The sequence below is a fragment of the Eurosta solidaginis genome, chromosome X (genome assembly GCF_040869045.1).
Source record: "Eurosta solidaginis isolate ZX-2024a chromosome X, ASM4086904v1, whole genome shotgun sequence".
NCBI lineage: Eukaryota > Metazoa > Arthropoda > Insecta > Diptera > Tephritidae > Eurosta > Eurosta solidaginis.
In genome coordinates, this window is record NC_090324.1 from 178,372,466 (window position 1) to 178,398,410 (window position 25,945).

The window sequence follows — 25,945 nt, forward strand, 5'->3', positions numbered from 1 at the left end:
TGGGTATCAAGTGAAATGTGTTAATGATAATTTTAAAAGGGAGTGGGCCTAAGTTCTATAGGTGGACGTCTTCGAGATATCGCCATAAAGGTGCACCAGGGGTGACTCTAGAATTTGTTTGTACGATATGGGTATCAAATGAAAGGTTTTAATGAGTATTTTAAAAGGGCGGGGGCCTTAGATCTATAGGTGGACGCCTTTTCGAGATATCGACATAAAGGTGGACCAGGGGTGACTCTAGAATTTGTTTATACGATATGGGTATCAAATGAAAGGTGTTAATGATTATTTTAAAAGGGAGTGGGCCTTAGTTCTATAGGTGGATGCCTTTTCGAGATATCGCCATAAAGGTGGGCCAGGGGTGACTCTAAAATGTTTTTGTACGATATGGGTATCAAATTAAAGGTGTTAATGAGTATTTTAAAAAGGAGTGGGCCTTAGTTCTATTTGTGGATGCCTTTTCGAGATATCGCTATAAACGTGGACCAGGGGTGACTCTAGAATATGTTTGTACGACATGGGTATCAAATTAAAGGTATTAATGAGGGTTTTAAAAGGGAATGGCCCTTAGTTGTATATGTGAAGGCGTTTTCGAGATATCTACCAAAATGTGGACCAGGGTGATCCAGAACATCATCTGTCGGGTACCGCTAATTTATTTATATATGAAATACCACGTACAGTATTCCTTCCAAGATTCCAAGGGCTTTTGATTTCGCCCTGCAAAACTTTTTCATTTTCTTCTACTTAATATGGTAGGTTTCACACCCATTTTACCATGTTTTTTTCTAAAGTTATATTTTGCGTCAATAGACCAATAAAATTACCATGTTTCATTCCTTTTTTTGTATTTGGTATATAATTATGGCATTTTTTTCATTTTTCGTAATTTTTGATATCGAAAAAGTGGGCGTGGTCATAGTCGGATTTCGGCCATTTTTTACACCAATACAAAGTGAGTTCAGATAAGTACGTGAACTGAGTTTAGTAAAGATATATCGATTTTTGCTCTAGTTATCGTGTTAACGGCCGAGTGGAAGGACAGACGATCGACTGTGTATAAAAACTGGGCGTGGCTTCAACCGATTTCGCCCTTTTTCACAGAAAACAGTTATCGTCCTAGGAGCTAAGCCTCTACCAAATTTCACAAGGATTGGTTAATTTTTGTTCGACTTATGGCATTAAAAGCATCCTAGACAAATTAAATGAAAAAGGGCGGAGCGACGCCCATTTTGAAATTTTCTTTTATTTTTGTATTTTGTTGCACCATATCATTACAGGAGTTGAATGTTGGCATAATTTACTTATATGCTGTAAAGATATTAACTTTTCTTCTAAAATTTGAATTTAAAAAAAATTTTTTTAAAAAGTGGGCGTGGTCGTTCTTCGATTTTGCTATTTTTTATTAAGCAGACATAAAGTAATAAGAGTAACGTTCCTGCCAAATTTCATCATGATATCTTCAACGACTGCCAAATTACAGCTTGCAAAACTTCTAAATTACCTTCATTTAAAAGTGGGCGGTGCCACGCCCATTGTCCAAAATTTTACTAGTTTTCTATTCTGCGTCCTAAGTTCAACTCACCTACCAAGTTTCATCGCTTAATGCGTATTTGGTAATGAATTATCGCACTTTTTCAATTTTTCGAAATTTTCGATATCGAAAAAGTGGGCGTGGTTATTGTCCGATGTCGTTCATTTTAAATAACGATCTGAGATGAGTGCCCAGGAACCTACGTACCGAATTTCATCAAGATACCTCAAAATTTACTCAAGTTATCGTGTTAACGGACAGACGGACGGACGGACGGACGGATATGGCTCAATCGATTTTTTTTTCGATACTGATGATTTTGATATATGGAAGTCTATATCTATCTCGATTCCTTTATACCTGTACAACCAACCGTTATGCAATCAAAGTTAATATACTCTGTGAGATCTGCTCAATTGAGTATAAAAATCTTATGTAATGGCAAAGAAGGCAGAGTTTACTAAAAAAATTTAAAATGAAAGAAAAAAATAAAGTACTTAAAGTGCGAAAAAATTAAGTAAAATGAATAAACAGTTCCATATAAAAACGCAATAAGTGCACTTAGACTTTTTTCCGGGTTTTAATGTTATCATTGTGGAAATATGAAGATTCTAACGTTCGCATATTTAATGTTGGTATTCCCATTGAGATCTATGTACGTAATTAATTTATATTAAATTTGTAAACACTCCATTTGATGAATATATGTGACCATATCTACCATAAAATATCGTCTCTGAACGATATAATACTAAAATTCAACAAAGCCGAATAAATTAGAAAGAGAAAAAAACAAACAAAAACATTGATATAAATACTAGTGTCGCCTATGGTCGAAATTCGACCAACTTGTATTTTTTTCAACTCAGTCTATGCACCCAGTGTTGGAACTGGTCTAACTTACTAGAGATATACGCAAGTTATTAAGACAAAAAACTAAAAAAAAAGTTATAAAATAAATTTATATGCTCACTTTGCATATTTTTCTCAAAAAATTAATAATGAACAAATAATTCAAATAAAATTACCCAAGGCGAACATGTTTTCAAATTGTCCTCAAGTTGTTAAAAAAAAGCAAATTACCCAAAACTTTGCCGATTTTTAAAAAAATTTTATATTGCGATTGGCGGAAAGAATACGCGAAATAAGTGATGCAAAATCCATTGGTAAGTTCTAGGGGCATAAACACTCCTTTGAAATGATTCTTACCTCATACTGAAGTTGAGGATATATGTACGTATGAGAAGGGTTTGAAAAATCACTTGGGCTTACATTCAAACATCTGTTGTTTATTTGCGAAACTATACAATAGCGTCTGAAATGTTAATAATACTCAGTTGAGCAGAGCTCACAGAGTATATTAACTTTGATTGGTTAACGGTTGGTTGTACAGGTATAAAGGAATCGAGATAGATATAGACTTCCATATATCAAAATCATCAGTATCGACAAAAAATTTGATTGAGCCATGTCCGTCCGTCCGTCTGTCCGTTAACACGATAACTTGAGTAAATTTTGAGGTATCTTGATGAAATTTGGTATGTAGATTCCTGGGCACTCATCTCAGATCGCTATTTAAAATGAACGATATCGGACTATAACCACGCCCACTTTTTCGATATCGAAAATTTCGAAAAACGGAAAAAATTCGATAATTCATTGCCAAAGATGGATAAAGCGATGAAACTCGGTAAATGGGTTAACCCTATGACGCAGAATAGAAAATTAATAAGATTTTGGACAATGGGCGTGGCAACGCCCACTTTTAAAAGAAGGTAATTTAAAAGTTTTGCAAGCTGTAATTTGGCAGTCGTTGAAGATATCATGATGAAATTTGGCAGGAACGTTATTACTATTACTATATATGTTCTAAAAAAAATTAGCAAAATCGGATGAACACGCGTGTAAAAAATTTTTTTAAAGTCAAATTTTAACAAAAAATTTAATATCTTTACTGTATATAAGTAAATGAAGCCAGCATTCAACTCCAGTAATGATATGATGCAACAAAATACAAAAATAAAAGAAAATTTCAAAATGGGCGTGGCTCCGCCCATTTTCATTTAGTTTGTCTAGAATACTTTTAATGCCATAAGTCGAACAAAAATTTACCGATCCTTCTTAAATTTGGTAGGGGCATAGGTTCTATAACGGTAACTGTTTGCTGTGAAAATGGGCGAAATCGGTTGCAGCCACGCCCATTTTTTATACACAGTCCACCGTCTGTCCTTCCGCACGGCCGTTAACACGATAACTTGAGAAAAATATATCTTTACTAAACTTAGTCCACGTACTTATCTGAATTCACTTTATCTTGGTGTAAAAAATGGCCGAAATCCGACTATAACTTTTCTTTCTTTGAATTTTTCGATATCGAAAATTACGAAAAATGAAAAAAATGCCATAATTCTATACCAAATACGAAAAAAGGTATGAAACATGGTAATTTGATTGGTTTATTGACGCAAAATATAACTTTAGAAAAAACTTTGTAAAATGGGTGTGACACCTACCATATTAAGTAGAAGAAAATGGAAAAAGTCTACAGGGCGAAACCAACAGCCCTTGGAATCTTGGCAGAAATACTGTTCGTGGTATTGCATATATAAATAAATTAGCAGTACTCGACAGATGATTTTCTGGATCACCCTGGTCCACATTTGGGTCGATATCGCGAAAACGCCTTCACATATATATCTAAGGGTCACTCGCTTTTAAAACCCTCATGAATACCTTTAATTTGATACCCGTATCGTAAAAACACATTCTAGAGTCACCCCTGGTCCACCTTTATGGCGATATCTCGAAAAGGCGTCCACCTATAGAACTACGGATTAATCCCTTTTAAAATACTCATTACCACCTTTCATTTGATACCCATATCGTACTAAAAACATTCTAGAGTCACCCCGGGCCCACCCCAATGGCGATATCTCGAAAAGGCGTCCACCTATAGACCTAATTCCCACTCCCTCTAAAAATGCTCAGTAACACCTTTCATTTGATGCCCATATCGTACAAACAAATTCTAGAGTCACCCCTGGCCTACCTTTATGGCGATATCTCGAAAAGGCATCCACCTATAGAACTAAGGCCACTCCCTTTTAAAATACTCATTAGCACCTTTCATTTGTTACCCATATCGTACAAACATATTCTAAAGTCACCCCTGGTTCACCTTTATGGCGATATCTGGAAAAGACGTCCACCTATAGAACTAAGGCCCACTCCCTTTTCAAATGCTCATTAACACCTTTAATTTGATACCCATATCGTACAAACACATTCTAGAGTCACCCCTGGTCCAAGTTTATGGCGATATCTTGAAAAGGCGTCCACATATAGAACTAAGGCCCACCCCCTCTTAAAATACTCGGTAACATCTTTCATTTGATTCCCATATTGTAGAAACACATTCTAGAGTCACCCCTGGCCCACCCTAATGGCGATATCTCTAAAAGGCGTCCACCTATAGACCTAATGCACACCCCCTCTTAAAATGCTCAGTAACACCTTTCATTTGATTCTCATATCGTACAAACACATTCTAGAGTCACCCCTGGCCCACCTTTATGGCGATATCTCGAAAAGGCGTCCACCAATGGAACTAAGGATTACTCCCTTTTAAAATACTCATTACCGCCTTTCGTTTGATACCCATATCGTACAAACACATTCTAGAGTCACCGCTGGCCCACCCTAATGTCGATATCTTGAAAAGGCGTCCACCTTTAGACCTAATGCCCACTCCCTCTTAAAATGCTCAGTAACACCTTCCGATTGATACCCATATCGTACAAACATTCTAGAGTCACCCCTGGCCCACCCTAATGGCGATATCTCGAAAAACGTCCACTTATAGACCTAATACACACCCCCTCTTAAAATGCTCAGTAACACCTTTCATTTGATTCCCATATCGTACAAACACATTCTAGAGTCACCCCTGGTCCACCTTTATGGCGATATCTCGAAACGGCGTCCACCTATAGACCTAATGCCCACTCCCTCTAAAACTGCTCAGTAACACCTTTCGTTTGATACCCATATCGTACAAACATTCTAGAGTCACCCCTGGCCCACCCTAATGGCGATATATCGAAAAGGCGTCACCCTATAGACCTAATGCACACCCCCCCTCTTAAAATGCTCACTAACACCCTTCATTTGATTCCCATATCGTACAAGCACATTCTAGAGTCACCCCTGGCCCACCCTTATGGCGATATCTCGAAAAGGCGTCCACCTATGGAACTAAGGATTACTCCCTTTTAAAATACTCATTACCACCTTTCATTTGATACCCATATCGTACAAACACATTCTAGATTCACCCCTGGCCCGCCCTAATGGCGATATCTTTTAAAGGCGTCCACCTATAGACCTAATGCCCACTCCCTCTTAAAATGCTCAGTAACACCTTTCGTTTGATACCCATATCTTACAAACATTCTAGAGTCACCCCTGGCCCACCCTAATGGCGATATCTCGAAAAGGCGTCCACCTATAGACCTAATGCACACCCCCTCTTAAAATGCTCAGTAACACCTTTCATTTGATTCCCATATCGTACAAACATATTCTACAGTCACCCCTGGTCCACCTTTATGGCGATATCTCGAAACGGCGTCCACCTATGGAACTAAGGATCACTCCCTTTTAAAATACTCATTAACATCTTTCATTTGATACCCATATCTTACAAACATATTCTAGAGTCTCCTCTGGTCCACCTTTATGGCGATATCTCGAAAAGGCGTTCACCTATAGAACTAAAGCCCATTCCCTTTTAAAATACTCATTAACACCTTTCATTTGATGCCCATATCGTACAAACACATTCTAGAGTCTCCCCTGTCCCACCTTTACGGCGATATCTCGAAAAGGCGTTCACCTATAGAACTAAGGCCCATTCCCTTTTAAAATGCTCATTAACACCTTTCATTTGATACCGGTATCGTACAAGCACATTCTAGAGTCACCGCTGGGCCACCTTTATGGCGACATCTCGAAAAGGCGTCCACCTATAGAACTAAGGATCACTCCCTTTTAAAATACTCATTACCACCTTTCATTTGATACCCATATCGTACAAACACATTCTAGAGTCACCCCTGGTCGACCTTAATGGCGATATCTCGAAAACGCCTGCACATATACAACTAAGGCACACTCCCTTTTAAAATACTCATTAACGCCTTTCATTTGATACCTATATCGTACAAACAAATTCTAGAGTCAGCCCTGGTCCACCTTAATGGCGATATCCCTAAATGGCGTCCATCCATAGAACTATGGCCTACCCTCTCTTAAAATACTCTTTAATACCTTCCATTTGATACACATGTCATACAACCACATTCCAGGGTTACCCTAGGTTCATTTTCCTACATGGTGATTTTCCTTATTTTGTCTCCATAGCTCTCAACTGAGTATGTAATGTTCGGTTACACACGAACTTAGCCTTCCTTACTTGTTTTGATTTTCACACTTCGTCCTTCAACTCCCAATTCTCTCGGTTTGACATTTCCTAAAGTTGGCGGGCCTATCCAAAACTAGTGCCTTGGAGCGAATCACATTGATTATAGCCTATCAACCAAGTTTAAATATCACCTACACGGTACAGCTCTTTTTACAAATGTGAATGCGTAGGCACATATATTTATCAGGTGAGGCTTTGCCCTTTGCAAGAACACTCAAAATCTTTCCCAAGACAGTCGAACTAATGACCGTGTGTGCTACTACCCTAACGTAGTGGAGAGTCGAACTAGTCTAAAAATTGAAGCTACGCGGTTATGCATAATGAGTTCTTATATCATAAAGCCGGTAAACAACAGTTAACATCTTTCAACTTAAAATTGGTCGACTTTCATTTTAAAATATCGTTTTGATTTAAGAAAGACTATTGAAATCTATTTTGTGAACACAAACGTTTCCAAAATTTGGACTACATTTTAAAAATTTTATCCAGGGTCCTTGTAAAATTTTAATTATGTAGATGCGTCGAGAGTTATACGATTTTCACCCATGAGTTACGCAATGACATCCACTTAGACTGCTTATGATTTCGAGGGCGGCATCCTTGGTTGAATAGGCACTCCCTAACGTTTCAAGGGGTTTCTCCGGTGTAGCTCGGTAGCGCGACAAAAACATCCGTTAGAAAGTCTTCGGAGCTACACCTAGAGCTTCTAGGAAACTGACGTCGACGAAGGACCATATGAGTTCAAAGTGTGTGGTGTGCGGGTCAGGAGGCATGGTAGCGACTGGTGGTCGGGATTGCTACTTTTCGCACATCGGGAATTGTAGGTCTTAATCATCGGGGATTGTAGCTCGAAAAAACTGGATGCGCCCTGTGCCACGAGAGTCATGAGTATTAATAGACCATTAATAGCAACAGTAAGTCGCATTTGTGCGTGACTGCCAAGGAGCCACAAATGATTTAAAGAAATTTTGTACGCGACGATTATTAGGAGTTAACCCCAGGTGAAACTACGCTTTGCACGAGATATACAGACAAAAGTGTGACCATTTTATGTATCTCTATTTCTTTTCAGCAGACGCAGCAGTACCAAATCCAAAGACCGGGCTTAGGTTCGAAGCCTCTCTGGAGTAAGTTAACGAGGGACAATCCCTCCGCAAGGAGCTACTCCTGCAAATTTTTGAACGATCTGCGAGATTTTGAGGCAAACCCCCGGATCTTTCTGAAATGGCCAAAACGTTGATTTCCTTAAATACATTGTGAGGACCCCAAAGCCGAGGACTTTGTATCCTCACAACATACACATATCCATACATTTTTCTAAAGAACATACATTTTGAAATAACTTGAAATATATAATAATATTTGAATTTATCACCTATACATTTTATATGAAGCACCAGAAATATACATATGTATACCTTTATGAATTATACCCTAAATACATATATTCTGTTGTACATTGAATAGATAATTATTAAATTGAAGGACAAATTAGACTTGCGCACTTTAACACGCAAGCAAAATATTTACATTTTCGCAAACAAATTTTAAATATTGGATCACCCTAACACGCATTTAATATTTGGAAGGGAGGTAGATATGCACAAAACATAAAAATGCAGCGGCAATCAACCCTTTGCACACTCAAAATCCAATAAACCGAGCTACAAATACAACATACATAATAACCTACGTGAACGGAGATCAGCAGCAAGTCGTCAAAATAAGCGCCGCTACTAATTGAAATTTCGCTATACATATTTACGCACTAGCATACAACACACGAACGCACGCCATACAACAGACGGCAGAAGCATTGGGCAAAGCAAAACACAACATTAGAATCAGGTGACCACAAACAAATGTGCAAACCCACAATAGTTAAAGCAAAGGCTGGAAAGCACGGTATGAGCAAGTACAAAGGCATTGTATTCAATAAGGAGCATTATGGTGCGTGGAAATTCATGGGAAGGAAATATTCACCGGAATAACAGTTGTTTTATATTGTTAATACTATTAGTTAGAAGTTGTTATTATAAAATAGCCGTTTGCCTGCGTGCTAAAATTAGTATATAAGGGCGACGGGTTCGCATTAAAATTCAGAAATTAGGAGACACGCATACGAGTCGGTAGGTTTTATGACTACCGACCAAGAGTACACCTGAAAGTTTTTGACTTCATTTGTACTAAAAGTATATTCGTCTGGAGGCTTTATTACTCCATTCGACCGCAGAGGTTGGCCGAGGGCTTTATTACCTCAGTCACCTCTTACAAAGCAAGGCAATCAGCTAGGAGTAGAAATATATTTTTATTAAATAAATACTTTTATAAGGTTTTTATACGAAATAAACAGGGTTATTCTTTAGAAGGACCGGTAGGAATTTCTAATTTCATGAACCCTGGACGGACTGAGGCCAACCCCGGCAAAGTCAAAGGAAAAGTCCGTCACGAGTTCGCGCCCGAGCAGGTTAAACAAATCAAATTTAAAGATATACTTTCAGAGCATCAGAAATGAAGAGGGAAACAAGATTCACACACTTCTGGGTTAATACGACGAAGATATAAAGCATAACAATGGTAAAGGTATCGTTTATATACTATCTCACTCGAGAGGATCTGGTAGCCTACAGCACGGAATTTGGGCTAGAGGATGGCGGAACGGTTGACGAACTAAGAAAACGATTGGCGACATTCATCCAAGAGGAGAAGGATAACGAGAACTTACGGGATCGATTCACAGAGTTGGCGATTCGGCATGCGCGGTTAACAAATCCACAAGCATCAAAGACAAGCAGCGAACTAAATTCACCAAGAAATGATAGGCAGGCAAATGGTGCACCCAATCAAAAGGAGGTCGGACAACCACCGGTACATTTTATTCAACAGCCTGGTTCGTACGCAACGACAAATTATATTCAACAGCCTTGCACATATGTAACGACCATGGACAGAGCAAGGAAGTGGGGATTAAAGTACGACGGAGGCAAAGATCCCTTAGGACTCATCGAAAGAGTGGAGGAGCTAGCAGATGGGTGTGAAATCAACCGCAACACAATTCCAAAAGCGCTGCCGGAGTTATTGAAGGACAAAGTGTTGGTATGGTACAGGAATAACAACCGGCATTGGCAGGAGTGGGACGCCTTCAAGAAGGACTTCCTGAAGTTCTTTCTAAGCTCCCGATACTTAGAGCAATTGGAAGATGAAATTCGAATGCGCGTACAACGACAAGTTGAGCTATTTAAAAATTATGTCTTAGTATTACAAGGACTCATTCGTCACGCGGGCTACACCGAGGAGCAGAAACTAACCCGCATCTACAGAAACTCGCGCAGAGAGTACCAACTATATGTAAAGCGAAGCGAGGTCAGCAATCTTGAGGAGCTGGTAAGTTTAGCTCAAGACTATGAAAATATTACTCCTGACAGGGAACCAATGCGACCTACCACAAGGCCATTCATACCACGGCATCAAGAAGGTCAGCACCAGTGTCTCCGGGCAGAACAAAGACAGGAGGAGCGAGTAGAAGTGAGGTCAGAGCCACAACAAGAATATGTAGATACAAGAACGGCCTGCAGACGATGCGGAAGAGGCGGTTACTTTTCATACGGGTGCCGAGGCATAAGAAGAGAATTTTGCTGGACATGTGGTAAGATAGGCGTGCTCACGCGTGATTGTTGTAGGAAGCCACAGGGAAACGACCAGAGACCACATTGGAACCGAGGGATGGGGTCTTCGGAAGTGCAACCTCGGAGAGATTAGACATGTTCAAATACACAAAGGGCCGCATATTGGTAACAACGTATGTGAAAGAAGAAGAAGCGGTAGCAGCGATTGACACGGGAGCGACGAGGAGCTTTATAAGTGATGCAATGGCGAGAAGATTAAAAATTGGCAAATTCAAGCAAGTAAAGACACGAGTAAGAATGGGCGACGACAGAGCAATAATAGTCAAAGAAGCGGTAGATGCAGAATTAAGAATGGGTGATAAAGTACAGAGGAACGAGATGCTAATCCTACGTAGAAGCGGTAGATGCAGAATTAAGAATGGGTGATAAAGTACAGAGGAACGAGATGCTAATCCTACCGGGACTGGGCGATGAGGTGGTAATTGGTACGGACTATCTGGCGAAGGTAAACTTTGAGATGAGATGTGGTGGTCAAGAAATAACGTTGAGAGTAGACGAACGGAAGCAAGAGGTAGTTACAGGTACAACTATGGTCGAAAAAAATAGCGAAGATTTCAAGGAACACAACCCAATGGCGGCGATAGCAACTAGCGAGACAGAAGATGCGGTGAGTAAATTTCTGAGCCAAGAATAACAGGTATTTGCAAAGATGTCAGGAGTATCCAACGTGGCCACCCACAAAATAGTTATGAGGGACGACCTTCAATTAAGCAAAGGTACTATCCGAAGAATCCAAAAATGCAAGAAATTATCAACAAGGAAGTCGACGAGCTGATCGAGAAAGGTTGCATCGAACCATCGAATAGCCCGCACAGCGCACCCATAGTTTTGGCAAAGAAGAAGAATGGCAAATGGAGACTCTTCGTAGACTACCGTCAACTAAACGCAAGATCAGTACCAGACGCATACTCTTTACCACGTATACAATATATCTTGGACAAATTAAGAAGCGCGAGATTTATCAGTAGCCTCGACTTGAAAAATGGATATTGGCAAATCCCTATGGAAGCAAGCAGCAAGCAATACACCGCATTCACAGTACCTGGGCGTGGACTATACCAATGGAGGGTAATGCCATTTGGCTTGCACTCAGCCCCAGCAACTTTCCAGAGAGCACTTGATCGTATCATTGGACCAGAATTGGAACCATACGCGTTTGCTTATCTTGACGATATCATCATTACAAGCAAAACATTGGAAGAGCACATTGTACATTTAACAGAAGTATTTCGAAGGCTGCATAGAGCGAACCTGAGGATAAACCCGGAAAATGTGAGTTTTTTAAGAAAAGGTTAAAATACCTAGGACATGTCGTTAGCGAGGAAGGCATCCATATCGACCCAGACAATATAGCAGCCATCAAAGAACTGGAACCACCAAAGAACATACGAGAGTTACGACGTTTTCTAGGAGTCGTGTCGTGGTATAGAAGATTCGTGCCGGCTTTCTCACAAGTCGCACACCCGTTAACATCGATGCTTAAGAAACGTAGTAAGTGGAGGTTGTCTGAAGAGCAACAATCAGCATTCGAAGGACTTAACTAACGAAGATTTCAGAGGAGCCTTGGGCAACAGTCTATGCAGACTTTGTTGGTCCAATGCCACGATCGAAGCATGGCAACACGATGGCATTAGTCTTCCAAGACAAATTTTCAAAATGGGTAGAGGTAGTACCTATCAGAAAGGCAACGACAGAATGTTTAATAAGAGGATTTCGTTTCAGCAAATGTCAGCTTTGGGTTTGCGTATGTAGCTCGCTTCGTTTCCACGTCCCGTATTTATGAAACTCCGGATTTTTACCCTTTCAGTGTATTCCACGGGTGCGTCCGCATTTGCAAGATGAGCCAATCTTTCAATATCTGAAGCAAACTCCTGCAATGTCTCACTTGCTTTTTGGTAGCGGTTTTGCAACTCAATTTGGAATATCTGTTTTCTATGCTCGCTTCCATAACGTCGTTCTACAGCAGCCATCAATGTTTCATAATTGTTCCGCTCTCCTTCGGGAATCGTCTGTAGGATTTCCGTTGCTGGCCCTTTCAATGCCACGAACAGTGCAGCAACTTTATCTTCCGCATTCCAGTTGTTCACTGCTGCGGTCTTCTAAAACTGTAGCTTGAAGACCTGGAAAGGAACAGAACCGTCAAATGATGGTGTTTTTACCTTTGGATTGCTTGCTGAAACAGCTGGGCGGTTTAGTTGTAACTATTCCATACGACCTTTTAACGCTTCTATTTCGGCATCAATTTTGTCCTCGAGTTGTAAAATTTTTGCATCCTGCTCTTCCAGTTTCGCAAAGAGCTGCGATGATACCTGTTCCGAAATTTGTGCCGACATTTCAGATATACGTGCCTCTTGCGCTTCCAGTTGAGATGCCAAATATGTCTTCTGTTCTTCCAATTGTGATGTTTTACGGGTTTTCTGCGATTCCAGTTGGGATACCATATACGTCTTCTGTTCTTCCAGTTGTGAAGAAATTTGTGTTTCCTGTGCTTCAATCTTCGCTGTTATACGGTTCTCCTGCGATTCTAGTTGTTTTTCCATCTTGGATGTTATTTGTGTCGACATTTCTGAAATACGTGTTTCTTGTGCTTCAATTTTCGATGTTACTGTCGACGTTTGTGCATATATTGCAGCCAATATCACGTTCAAGTCTGTGCTGGTAACTGTCTGCGATGTTTCATTTTTCTCTTCAATTTTTGTTGTCTCCTCGCCATCAAGAGGAAAGACATACTCTTCCACGTTAATTCCTTCTGCTTCCATTTCCTCTCGGAGTCGTGCTTGAAGTTCGATTTTAATGCCGCTTGTATTCCATCCACGGTTCTCCAACTCCTTCTTCAGCTGCTGGATCTTCAATTCACTCCACTTTGCCATGTCCAAGTTGTATTCGAAGTCTTCGGAATTTATTCAAAAATTCCTCTTCTGACACCAATTGTAACGAATATGCTGCAAATCCTCTTATTTGCCCTTTTCCTAGATTCATATCGCTAAACTGTTGAATAAATAACTCCAATATTGAAGAATGGAAAATTTGCCTTTATTAAAATACTTCACAATAACACTCAAACTGTGCAACGAATAGCTTAATAACCAAACTGATAGCTTAAATGAAACTGACTTTCAAAATAATACTGCTATTGCTCGCTAGATATCGTCTTAGTCGTAACTGCTTGACAACTCAAATCAAAATGAATTCCAGCGCCTCTACATCGGTGGCCTTTTATACTCTCTGGTTTCCTCGTTCGCATCTTCTAGAATCTACTAGCATTGTCCATGAACTCTCAAACTTCTCAGCTATAACTAAAATTGCACAATTTTATACATCTTCTAGGCGCTTCCAGAATCTACTAGTCCAGTAGCTCTCAAACTTCTCAGCTGTAACTACAATTGCACAATTTTATAGTTTTTCTCATTGCATACTTATAGGAGTATCTCAGATATATGCATGTGTTAGTGCATTGACTCTCCGCTGCTCGTATACGTACATGGTACATATATGTAGACGCAGTTATTGTTTCGTTTATGTAGATACATAATGATTGAATTATTGATGTGCATTCACGTCACTGCTTAGCATCGGCTTAGAGACGGCAGCACTCCTTAGTTTTGCTAATTTTCGTAACAATATTTACATTTTCGCAAACAAATTTTAAATATAGGATAACCCTAACACGCATTTAATATTTGGAAGGGAGGTAGATACGCACAAAACATAAAAATGCAGCGGTCAATCTACCCTTTGCACACTCAAAATCCAATACACCCAGCTACAAATACAACATACATAATAACTCACGTGAACGGAGATCAGCAGCAAGTCGTCAAAATAAGCGCCGCTACTAATTAAAATTTCGCTATACATATTTACGCACTAGCATACAACACACCAACGCACTCCATACAACAGACCGCAGAAGCATTGGACAAAGCAAAACATTAGAATCAGGTGACCACAAACAAATGTACAAACACACAATAGTTAAAGCAAAGGCTGGAAAGCACGGTATGAGCAAGTACAAAGGCATTGTATTCAATAAGGAGCATTATGGTGCGTGGAAATTCATGGGAAGGAAATATTCACCGGAATAACAGTTGTTGTATATTGTTAATACTATTAGTTAGAAGTTGTTATTATAAAATAACCGTTTGCCTGCGTGCAAAAATTAGTATATAAGGGCGACGAGTTCGCATTAAAATTCAGAGATTAGGAGACAGGCATACGAGTCAGTAGGTTTTATGACTACCGACCAAGAGTACACCTGAAGGTTTTTGACTTCATTTGTACTAAATGTATATTCGTCTGGAGGCTTTATTACTCCATTCGACAACAGAGGTTGGCCGAGGGCTTTAGTACCTCAGTCACCTCTTACAAAGCAAAGGAATCAGCTAGGAGTAGAAAGAGAATTTTTATTAAATAAATACTTTTAAAACGTTTTTATACGAAATAAACATGGTTATTCTTTAGAAGGACCGGTAGGAATTTCTACTTTCAGGAACCCTGGACGTACTGAGGCCAACCCCGGCAAAGTCAAAGGAAAAGTCCGTCACAACATACAAACCAAAACCTTTCCTAGAAGTTATTTTTTTAAATAGAAAAATCAAGCTTTTTAAAGTAAGAACACCGACGTACGCCGGCGCTCCGCCCACGCCGCCGCCTGTATATAATAGAGCCTACGCCGCCACCGCCGATAAAGTGGTCGGCGTAAACCTCTATAACTTACTTAAATTTTTCATTAAAATTTTGAAATTGATCTAAGACGTTGTACTTTTTGATTGTATTTTCTTAAATTTTCTACAAACTTTTCAAATGTTATTATAACGTTTTGGTATGGAGCTCCTTAAACAAAAATATAGAAAATATGTAAAATGAAATGAAATTTACATAGAATTATGGTGAAGTTCCAAAACAAAACAAACATACATTAAGGAAAATTTTTTAAGAAAAAATTAAGAAATCAAAAAATATTGAAAAAAAAAATACAATTCTAAGAAAAGAAGTGAAGAACGATTTGAAAGAAAAAATTTGGTCTACCAAAAATTATTGAAAACACCAAAAAACATATTAGGGTGAAGTGGAAGAGAAAAAAGGGGTTTGTGAGAAAAAAAAAACATAATTTTGAGAAAAGGAAAATTTTCAAAAAAAAAGGCAAAAGAAAAGATATAAGAAAAAGTTTGTGTAAACAAAAATTTTTAGAAAAGAGAAAAAATATATGTAAGAAAAGAATTTCTTTAAAAACGAAAAAAACACAACATCAACGCTACAATAGAAACAACATTAACTAACTACACCAACAAGGAGGAACAAAACATCAACAACAGCAATACAACAAAGGCACAAGTAACAAAAATAAAAGCGAAAAAAATGTCTGAGTAAGTACTCGTTACCCAATATATTCCCATATATATTCCCTCCGTTTAACGTACGGACCCCAAATTCTAAAAATCCCAAAATTTATATACCCCTCCGATCTAAAGATCCGGACCCTGGGTATATAACCCACATCAAAAAGCCTAAACGGTAAAATATTTCATTGGCTTACTCACTGTTACCAACAGGTACAGTCCCATCAAAAAACCCATATACATTTTTCAAAAAATAAATTTGCCTTCCCGTACCAACGGAAAATCCATTGCCCGGTTCTATATACCCAAAAAGTTCGTTGCGCTAAACATCGACTTAATTATAAAAATATATACGTATATATGTAATATATGTATATACCCACTTAGTTTACAAAAAACTCATAGCAACAAACTTTGCCAAATTTTTGTCACTTTTCCTAAAGTTTATTTTACCGGTGCACACAATATTAATTTTGCATACAAACCTACAAGTATATGCACCCATAATACCCACACGCACTTGTATATCTTTTTGCATAAGCCAAAAACCCACCCTCAACAAAGTAATTGCATGACCATATGTAACTACATAATAGAAGGAAGCAACAAAGAAGATCATCGATCACATATTGGCATACATTTACTTTGTTAATACAGATCAAGTGCATTGGCACAGCAAACAAAAGGTTGTTGGTACACCACAGTTTGTCGGCAAATATATTTCACCCATATATATAAATACATACATACGTACTATATACCCATATTACTTGTGCTCAGACGCAGGTAAATATAACAAACCAAAAAGCCGGTACACATTAGGCCGGTCTCAAAAAGTAAAAAATAAAATCCCAGTGAACACAAATATTATAATATTTATATTATTATATGCCCACCTTACTTGTACTCAGAAGCGCTGAGACAAGCCCGTATAAAGAACCAAGCGTACATTAGGCTGGTTTCAAAAAAAAAAATTTTTTTTTTCCTTTTGACAAAACATTTTTTCAATTTTCACAGCTTAATATAAGCTCCCATTTCTTGGTAAATTACATTAAATTATAATGCCAAAAACAAACGAAACCCAAAAATTGACCACTGCAGACCAACGCCTGCAGGAATTTATATATGACGGTAACCAATTAGAGGTTTACTGCTCGAGATGGTCACCCTCCCAAGCTACCGATTTATCAGAGTGTATGCTTAAGGTCAAACTAGAAGACCTTGATAAAATATGGGCAAAGGTGCTAGAGTCCCATCGAGAAGTAAGTTTCTCAGATAATTACAGAGATGTTAGCGGCGCGGTTGAGCAAAAATTCGCAAATGCATGGAAACGTACCAAACATGCAAATCAGAAATTTTAGAAGCCTTACAGCATTTTAATACTGCTAGCACCAACCAACAACAAATACCCGCCCACACAATGAACAATTCAGACGCAAACGGTTTTTATTTAAAAGTACCACCATGCGACACCGAAGTATTTCATGGTGGATGGGAAGACTGGCCATCCTTTAGAGATATGTTCACGGCAGTCTATAAAAACCACCCTAAATTATCACCCGCTCAAAAATTATACCACCTACGCCTGAAAAATAAAAGTCAAGCAGGACTTATTGTAAAGCAATACCCACTGAGCGATGATAATTTTGAGCTTGCCTGGGAAGCGCTCAGATCTAGGTACGAGAACAAAAGGATACTCGTCGACAACCAACTGAAGACGCTGTTCAACCTACCCACAATATTCGCAGAAAACGGAGAACAAATACAGAAGATGCAGACAACTGCATGTCAACCCTTAACACCCAAGGAATCCCGACAACGGACTGGGACCCAATCCTCGTTTATCTGTGCTCATCAAAGCTGCCCAGTGAAAGCCTTTCACTATGGGAACAATCCCTCAGCTCCCGGAAGGACCTGCCCCTTTGGGAGGACATGAATAAATTCCTCACCAGTAGATACGAGGTAGTAGTAAGACTAAGTACATATAGACCAGGCAAAGCGAAACCCCAATTTTCGAGTTTTACGCCACGAACGGTGAATAAAAACTCGACCCAACCGAATAATAATAAAACCCATGCATATCACACCGAGTTCAATAAAACGGCTTCGTGTAGATTATGCAACCAATACCACGCAGTCAAATCTTGCGTTAGGTTTAGAAATTTATCGGTATCAGACCGAATCAAATTTTTGAGAGAAAATAGTTACTGTGAAAACTGTTTGTCTACGTCACACCCCAAGAACGAATGTAAAAGTAGTTTCACGTGCGTTTATTGCCAAAAGCGTCATCATCCGCTACTGCATTTGCAGCCCAAACCCCAACAATCACAACCAAACCCCAGAGCTCAAAATGCCCAAGCCGGCACCCCTAGCAGAACGGACGACGAGCGAGCCTCAACATCGAAAGCCGCCGCAAGAGCCACCTCCTCCCTACAGTCTCAAAACAAAAACCCGGTTTCTTCACTCTTCTCGAGTAATCATGGAACCACCCTACTACCCACAGCAATAGACCAAGGTTCACAAAAAACCTTTGTATCATCCCGTATACAACAGGTTCTTGGTCTGCCCACAAAAGAGTCTCTCCACCAGATATCTGGAATGGGTTGAACGGTTGTGAAAAATGCCAATAAAGTCTGCCAGATAACATTCTGTTCAGCAGACTTAACCCAAATAATAGACGCACAAGCAATAATTTTGCCAAAACTAACGAAGTTCTTGCCCACAGTCAGAGTTTCAAACATCGATCTCGAAGAACTGTCCCATTTACCGTTAGCCGATCCACAGTATTCGATACCATCGAAAATCGATGTGGTAATCGGCAGCGATATCACCCCGCAAATCCTCACCGAAGGGCTCCTACGAAATGTGAGTGGAACATTACTTGCCCAAAACACAATATTCGTATGGATATTAAGCGGCCCTGTAGCTGAAAAGGTATCAACCTTCAGCACTCATGTCACGGAATGCACCGATGACCCCATCAATCAACTTTTGAGACAATTTTGGGAACAGGAAGAAGTTCACCAAACCCAACAACGATCAGCAGATGATGAGTACTGCGAAGCACTCTACCGGACAACCACAATTCGTGAGGAAGATGGACGCTACAGAGTCAAACTACCCTTCAAATCGGAATTTCCAGCCAATCTGGCACTCGGTCGTTCACGACCCGCAGCACAACAGCAGTATATCAGCATCGAACGAACCCTCGAAAGAAAACCCGAATTAAGAGACAAATATTTTGAAGTCCTTATTGAATATTTAACCATGGATCACATGGAACCCGCCTCCCAACAAGAGATATTTAGAGATGGTAAATATCTATCATTTTATCTACCCCATCACGCTGTCATAAAACCAGACAGCAAAACCACAAAAGTGCGAGTCGTATTCAACGCATAAAAAATGTCGCATTCTGGCAACTCGTTGAACGACGTGCTTAATACAGGCCCCATTCTACAAAATGACTTAATGCTCGTCATACTTAAATGGCGACTTTATAAGTTTGTTTTCAACGGCGATATTGAGAAAATGTATCGCCAAATACTCATCCATGAAGAAGATAAAGATTTTCATCGAATCGTTTTTCGGAAACACCCAACTCTGCCGATACAAGATTTTCGACTAAAAACAGTTACCTTTGGTGTAAATTGCGCGCCATATTTGGCGATTCGAACCCTACACCAACTCGCCCACGACTGTCAAGACGAATATCCGCTCGCTAAAAACATTTTATTAAACGAAACATATGTTGACGATATCTTGTCAGGCGGTCATAATATACAGTCCACTTTGAACTCTATGACTCAAGTTATCGAAGCCTTAAAATCGGCAGGGTTCCCTTTGAGGAAGATGTTGGCAAATCACCCTGAAATTTAAAACCCGTTCCCGACCCTGATTTGCTAGACGTCGACTTCCTTAAATTCCATGATTCGAGTTCCACAAAAACCCTTGGAATTCAGTGGAACGCGCTAACCGACACCTTCACCTACACATATGATCCACCATCAGCAGAAAACACGACTACAAAAAGGCAGATTTTATCAGCAGTTGCAAAACTGTTTGACCCCGCAGGATGGCTTTCGCCAATAATGATTCTTGCAAAAATGTTGCTGCAACAACTCTGGATGGAAGGAACGGATTGGGACGAGGACGTGAAGCCCGGAGCTCTCGAAAAATGGACCTCAATTTGTGAAAATTTACCTCATATCAGAGACATTAAAATCCCTAGGTGGGTACAGTATTCCCCCGATAAACTAATCCAGCTGCATGGATTCTCAGATGCTTCAGAAAAAGCATTTTGCGCCTGTATATATTTACGAGTCCAAACCCATGAAATAGTTTTTCATCCCATTTGCTAGCTGCTAAAAGCAAAGTAGCACCCCTCCAAACCGTGAGTCTTCCACGGTTGGAACTCTGCGGAGCAGTTTTACTCTCCAAGTTAGTGAAACAGCTGCGAAGGGAGCTGAATCTACCCCAACACGAACTCATTCTCTGGTGCGATTCTGCCATCGTACTGGCATGGTTAGAAAAACCACCCCATACCTGGAAAACGTATGTCGCCAACAGAACCTCTGAGATTCTCAAGAACGTCGACAACGCCACTTGGAGGCACGTTTCCAGTAAGGATAACCCAGCGGATGTGGGCACTCGAGGCTGCAAGCCTCAGGATTTATTCCAATGTCCATTATGGTGGGAAGGACCTAATTGGCTTGTCAATCCAGCAAATTCATGGCCAAAGGATATATCTCACCACCCAACTCCCCCCGAGCAACGACATGTGGAAGTATTCCACACCCTGCAGGAAGAAAATATAGACATACTCGACCGTTTTTCGTCATTTTCTCGAGAGCTTAGAGTCGTGGCCTATATGTTGCGGTTTATCCGAAAAGCAAGAAAACTAGAAGTTCCAGCCACGCTCAACCTCACCCATGCCGAAGTGAATGATGCCAAAATCAAAATCATCACTCAAGCTCAACGAAACTATTACGGAGATACGATAGAGCTGCTTCAAACAGCAGGACCCTTACCCAAAAAGAACACCCTTCGGACATTAAACCCTGTGCTAGATGACTCAGGAATCATGCGAGTTTCCGGAAGATTAGCCTATGCCACAAGTAGCTTTAATGAACGGCACCCAATCATCCTACCCGGAAACTCTCGATTTTGTTCTCTTCTGTTGGACTTCCTCCATTCGAAACTGCTGCACGCCGACAAACAGCTTATGATCCGAATGGTACAGCAACAGTACTACATTCCACGTTTGAAGCAAAACGTCAAAAAGCTCATCCTCCACTGCAAAACCTGCACCATCTACAAACAGCAGATGAAAACGCAGATGATGGCACCCTTGCCACCCGCGAGGTCAACATATTCCCTACCCTTTCATACAACAGGAGTCGACTTTGCTGGGCCATTTATGGTAAAAACTACTCCCCTTCGCCGAGCTTCGTATGTCAAAGCTTACGTTTGTGTGTTCGTCTGTTTTTCCACAAAGGCTGTTCATTTAGAAGTGTGTTCTGACCTCACCACGAATGCCTTCAACGCAGCCTTTGCCCGATTCACTGGCCGCCGTGGCCTACCCCACCAGATACATTCTGACAACGGAACGACGTTCGTCGGCGCACAACGCGGATTACAAAGAGAATTCACCACATTCCTCAAGGAAGTCGCTACAGACGTCGCCGAAAAGTATGCAACTCACGGATTCTCATGGAAATTCATCCCACCATACGCTCCCCACATGGGAAGCGGCCGTGAAAAGTTTCAAGATACACTTTACGAAAGTAGCAGGAAACCAGAAGTTCTCCTTCGAAGAGCTTACTACCCTCTTAGTACGCATAGAGGCGGTCTTCAACTCCCGACCGCTCTCCCCTATGTCCGAAGATCCAATGGATCCCCTAGTCCTAACCCCAGGGCATTTCCTACGTGGCGCGCCGCTCTTGTCGTTACCGGAGCCAACTGCAGAGCATCTCACCTTGGTCAACAAATGGCAGAAACTGAAAATGCTTCACCACCAATTCAGCACAAGATGGAAGAGCGAGTATCTCAAGGAGCTGCATAAGCGGTACAAATGGAAATGCCCTCAACGCAATATTCAAGTTGGAGATTTAGTCGTGGTAAAGGATGATTTACTACCCCCGAACGAATGGCGTTTGGGATGGGTAATCACTTTACACCCTGGATCGGATAACCATGTTCGAGTTGTGGAACTCAAAACCCAAAACGGAATAATAACCCGAAATATTGCCAAACTGTGCGTGCTACCAACTGCCTAGCAGTGCCAACCCTACCTCTGGTACCCTCTGCTTCATGCCCCTAGCAATCTACATATAAGCTACCCTCACCAACGTATTTTTCTAGCCCATTTTTTGAGAAATACGTATTTTTTCTTTTCTTGTCTTTACAGGACCCGCAGATCTACGGAGACCCAGAAATGCCGGCTATGTGGGCAGCGACACGCGCTAAGGCAGTGCCGGGCGTTCCTCGCAATGAAGCCTGAGGAGCGTTACGAGTGCGCGAGGAACAACCGGTACTGCATAAACTGTCTGGCAGTGTCGCACAGCACCGGGGCATGTGACTCCCCGTCCAGCTGCCGCAAATGCTCACTCGGCGACCACACTCTCCTACACCGAGCTCGACAACAGGGCACCAATACGCGTCGCACGGACAGCGGACAAAGGCGCGCACCAGCCCAATATCACCAAAGGGCAATCCAAAGCCGGTCGGCTCGACTGCGCGACGAAAACCTGAGGAAATTAGTGAAAGAGGCACGGGCAGCCCTAGACAAGATCGAGGCTATCCTCAACCCAGCCACGCGTCGGGCGGGGGGGGGGGGGGAGCATGTTGAAGACATGATCCGATTTTCGGATTAAGTCCGCCCCTCCGTCTGGCAACACCCGGCCAGTGCGGCCAAACATCATCATGGCAGCTCAGCTGTGTCTGCTGCCGCGCTCACTCTCAATGATCAGTTTCTAATAAACTACCAACCGTTCGCTACGCATCGATCGCATCGTTTTTTATATTTATCGCCCGCCCGCCGTCGCGCAAATATTTCGTTTATCATTTTGTAATTATCCCTTTTATATTGTTTTTCAAAGTGTAAATAAATACTTACCTATTATATTTTAAATACGTGCCCTCCCTTTTTTCATTTTAAGAAAGTGCACAGTGCTATGTTAGTGCTAAACTTATACAGTGATTTCATATTTTTTTGAAAGCAACTAAAATAAAAAACAAACTATCTGTTAAATAAAGACCTATATATTTACGTGTAAGTGAAATTTACCACAAAAAATGGGCCGGTCAAAAATACTAATTCTATTTAAGATTTCTTTTTCTACGCTCCAAATTATTTTGGAACAAGTTTTTAGGATTTTGTTAGAAGTCATTATAGGCAAGTGGCATCAATGGGAAACCATGTTTTATTCTTTCACCGTCTGGCGCGTACGCATATGTATGTAGGTGAAACATTTGAACAACACGACTACGCAACTTTTCGAATTCAGCGGGGTTACATAATATGTAGGTTTGTGTCTTAGAGCACTTACATAATTGGTCCTACAGATGGTGCCCTTTTGTGCACGAAAGTAAATTTCGTTATTTGGAGAGATTGTTCCAATTTACAAAAAAACTTTTTCTATTATAAACAAATAGAGTAATATTTGTTAACAAAAATAGGCCTATGCGCTGTGGCTGATCCATACGAATCGACTCAAATAACTTTTATATGATTTTACGTATGCTAAGGATACGACACATCCTGTCAATTGATTGTATGGAAATTTTGTTGGCTTATTAATATAGAGATATTAGGTAATATACGGGCGCTATGATGCTGGTTGCCGTTTTGACCTAAAATCAAAAACGTTTTTGGAACGTTTTTTTTTGTTTAATATACAACGTGAAATTTTCCGATTCAGTCAAGTTGCATTTAAATAATAATAAACTAAGTTGAAATGAAAGAATATATAATAAAATAACATAAGAAATAAAATAAATTAGAATAAAGGCAGTATAAAAAATTTAATGTTATATTTGTGTAGCAAATTTATTTTTTTTGTTCAGTATAAGACGTACTTTATCTAAAATGAGGATTAAATCTGCAAGTGTAAAATCATTATCGGGCAAATTTTCCATTAATTGTTATAAATAAATTTAGTTAGATTCAACAAAAGTTAACTCATTATTTGTGATTTCATATTTTTTTGAAAGCAACTAAAACAAACAAGTTAGGAAGGCTAAGTTCGGGTGTAACCGAACATTACATACTCAGCTGAGAGCTTTGGAGACAAAATAAGGGAAAATCACCATATAGTAAAATGAACCTATGGTAACCCTGAAATGTGTTTTATGGCAAGGGTATCAAATGAAAGGTATTAAAGAGTATTTTAAAAGGGAGTGGGTCATAGTGCTATGGGTGAACGCCATTTGGAGATATCGCCATAAAGGTGGACCAGGGGTGATTCTAGAATGTGTTTGTACCATATGGGCATCAAATGAAAGGTGAGTATTTTAAAAGAGAGTGATCCTTAGTTGTATAGGTGGCCGCCTTTTCGAGATATCGACAGGTAGACGCCTTTCGAGATATCGCCATGAAGGTGGACCACGGGTGACTCCAGAATGTGTTTGTACGATATGGGTATCAAATGAAAGGTGTTAATGAGTATTTTAAAAGGGAGTGGGCCTTAGATCTATAGGTGGACGCCTTTTCCATATATCGCCATTAAGGTGGAGCAATGTTGACTCTAGAATGTGTTTGTACGATATGGGGATCAAATGAAAGGTGTTAATGAGTATTTTAAAAGGGAGTGGGCCTTAGTTCTATAGGTGAACGCCTTTTCGAGATATCGCCGTAAAGGTGGACCAGGGGTGACTCTAGAATGTGTTTGTACGATATGGGTATGAAATGAAAGGTGTTAATTAGTATTTTAAAAGGGAGTGGGCCTTAGTTCTATAGGTGGACGCCTTTAAAAGGGAGTGGAACTTAGTTCTATAGGTGGACGCCTTTTCGAGATATCACCATAAAAGTGGACCAGGGCTGACTCTAGAATTTGTTTGTTCGATGTGGGTATCAAACGAAAGGTGTTAATGAGTATTTTAAAAGGGAGTGGGCCTTAGATTTATAGGAGGACGCCTTTTCAAGATATCGGCATAATGGTGGACCAGGGGTGACTCTAGAATTTTTTGTACGATATGGGTATCAAATTAAAGGTGTTAATGAGTATTTTAAAAAGGGCGTGGAACTTAGTTCTATAGGTGGACACCTTTTCGAGATATCACCATAAAAGTAGACCAGGGGTGACTCTAGAATTTGTTTGTTCGATGTGGGTATCAAACGAAAGGTGTTAATGTGTATGTTAAAAGAGAGTGTGCCTTAGTTCTACAGGTGGACGCCTTTTCGAGATATCGCCATTAAGGTGGAGCAATGTTGACTCTAAAATGTGTTTGTACGATATGGGAATCAAATAAAAGTTGTTAATAAGTATTTTAAAAGGGAGTGGGCCTTAGATCTATAGGAGGACGCCTTTTCAAGATATCGGCATAATGGTGGACCAGGGGTGACTCTAGAATTTCTTTGTACATTATGGGTATCAAATTAAAGGTGTTAATGAGTATTTTAAAAGGGCGTGGAACTTAGTTCTATAGGTGGACGCCTTTTCGAGATATCACCATAATAATAATAAACTAAGTTGAAATGAAAGAATATATAATAAAATAACATAAGAAATAAAATAAATTAGAATAAAGGCAGTATAAAAAATTTAATGTTATATTTGTGTAGCAAATTTATTTTTTTTTGTTCAGTATAAGACGTACTTTATCTAAAATTAGGATTAAATCTGCAAGTGTAAAATCATTATCTGGCAAATTTTCCATTAATTGTTATAAATAAATTTAGTTA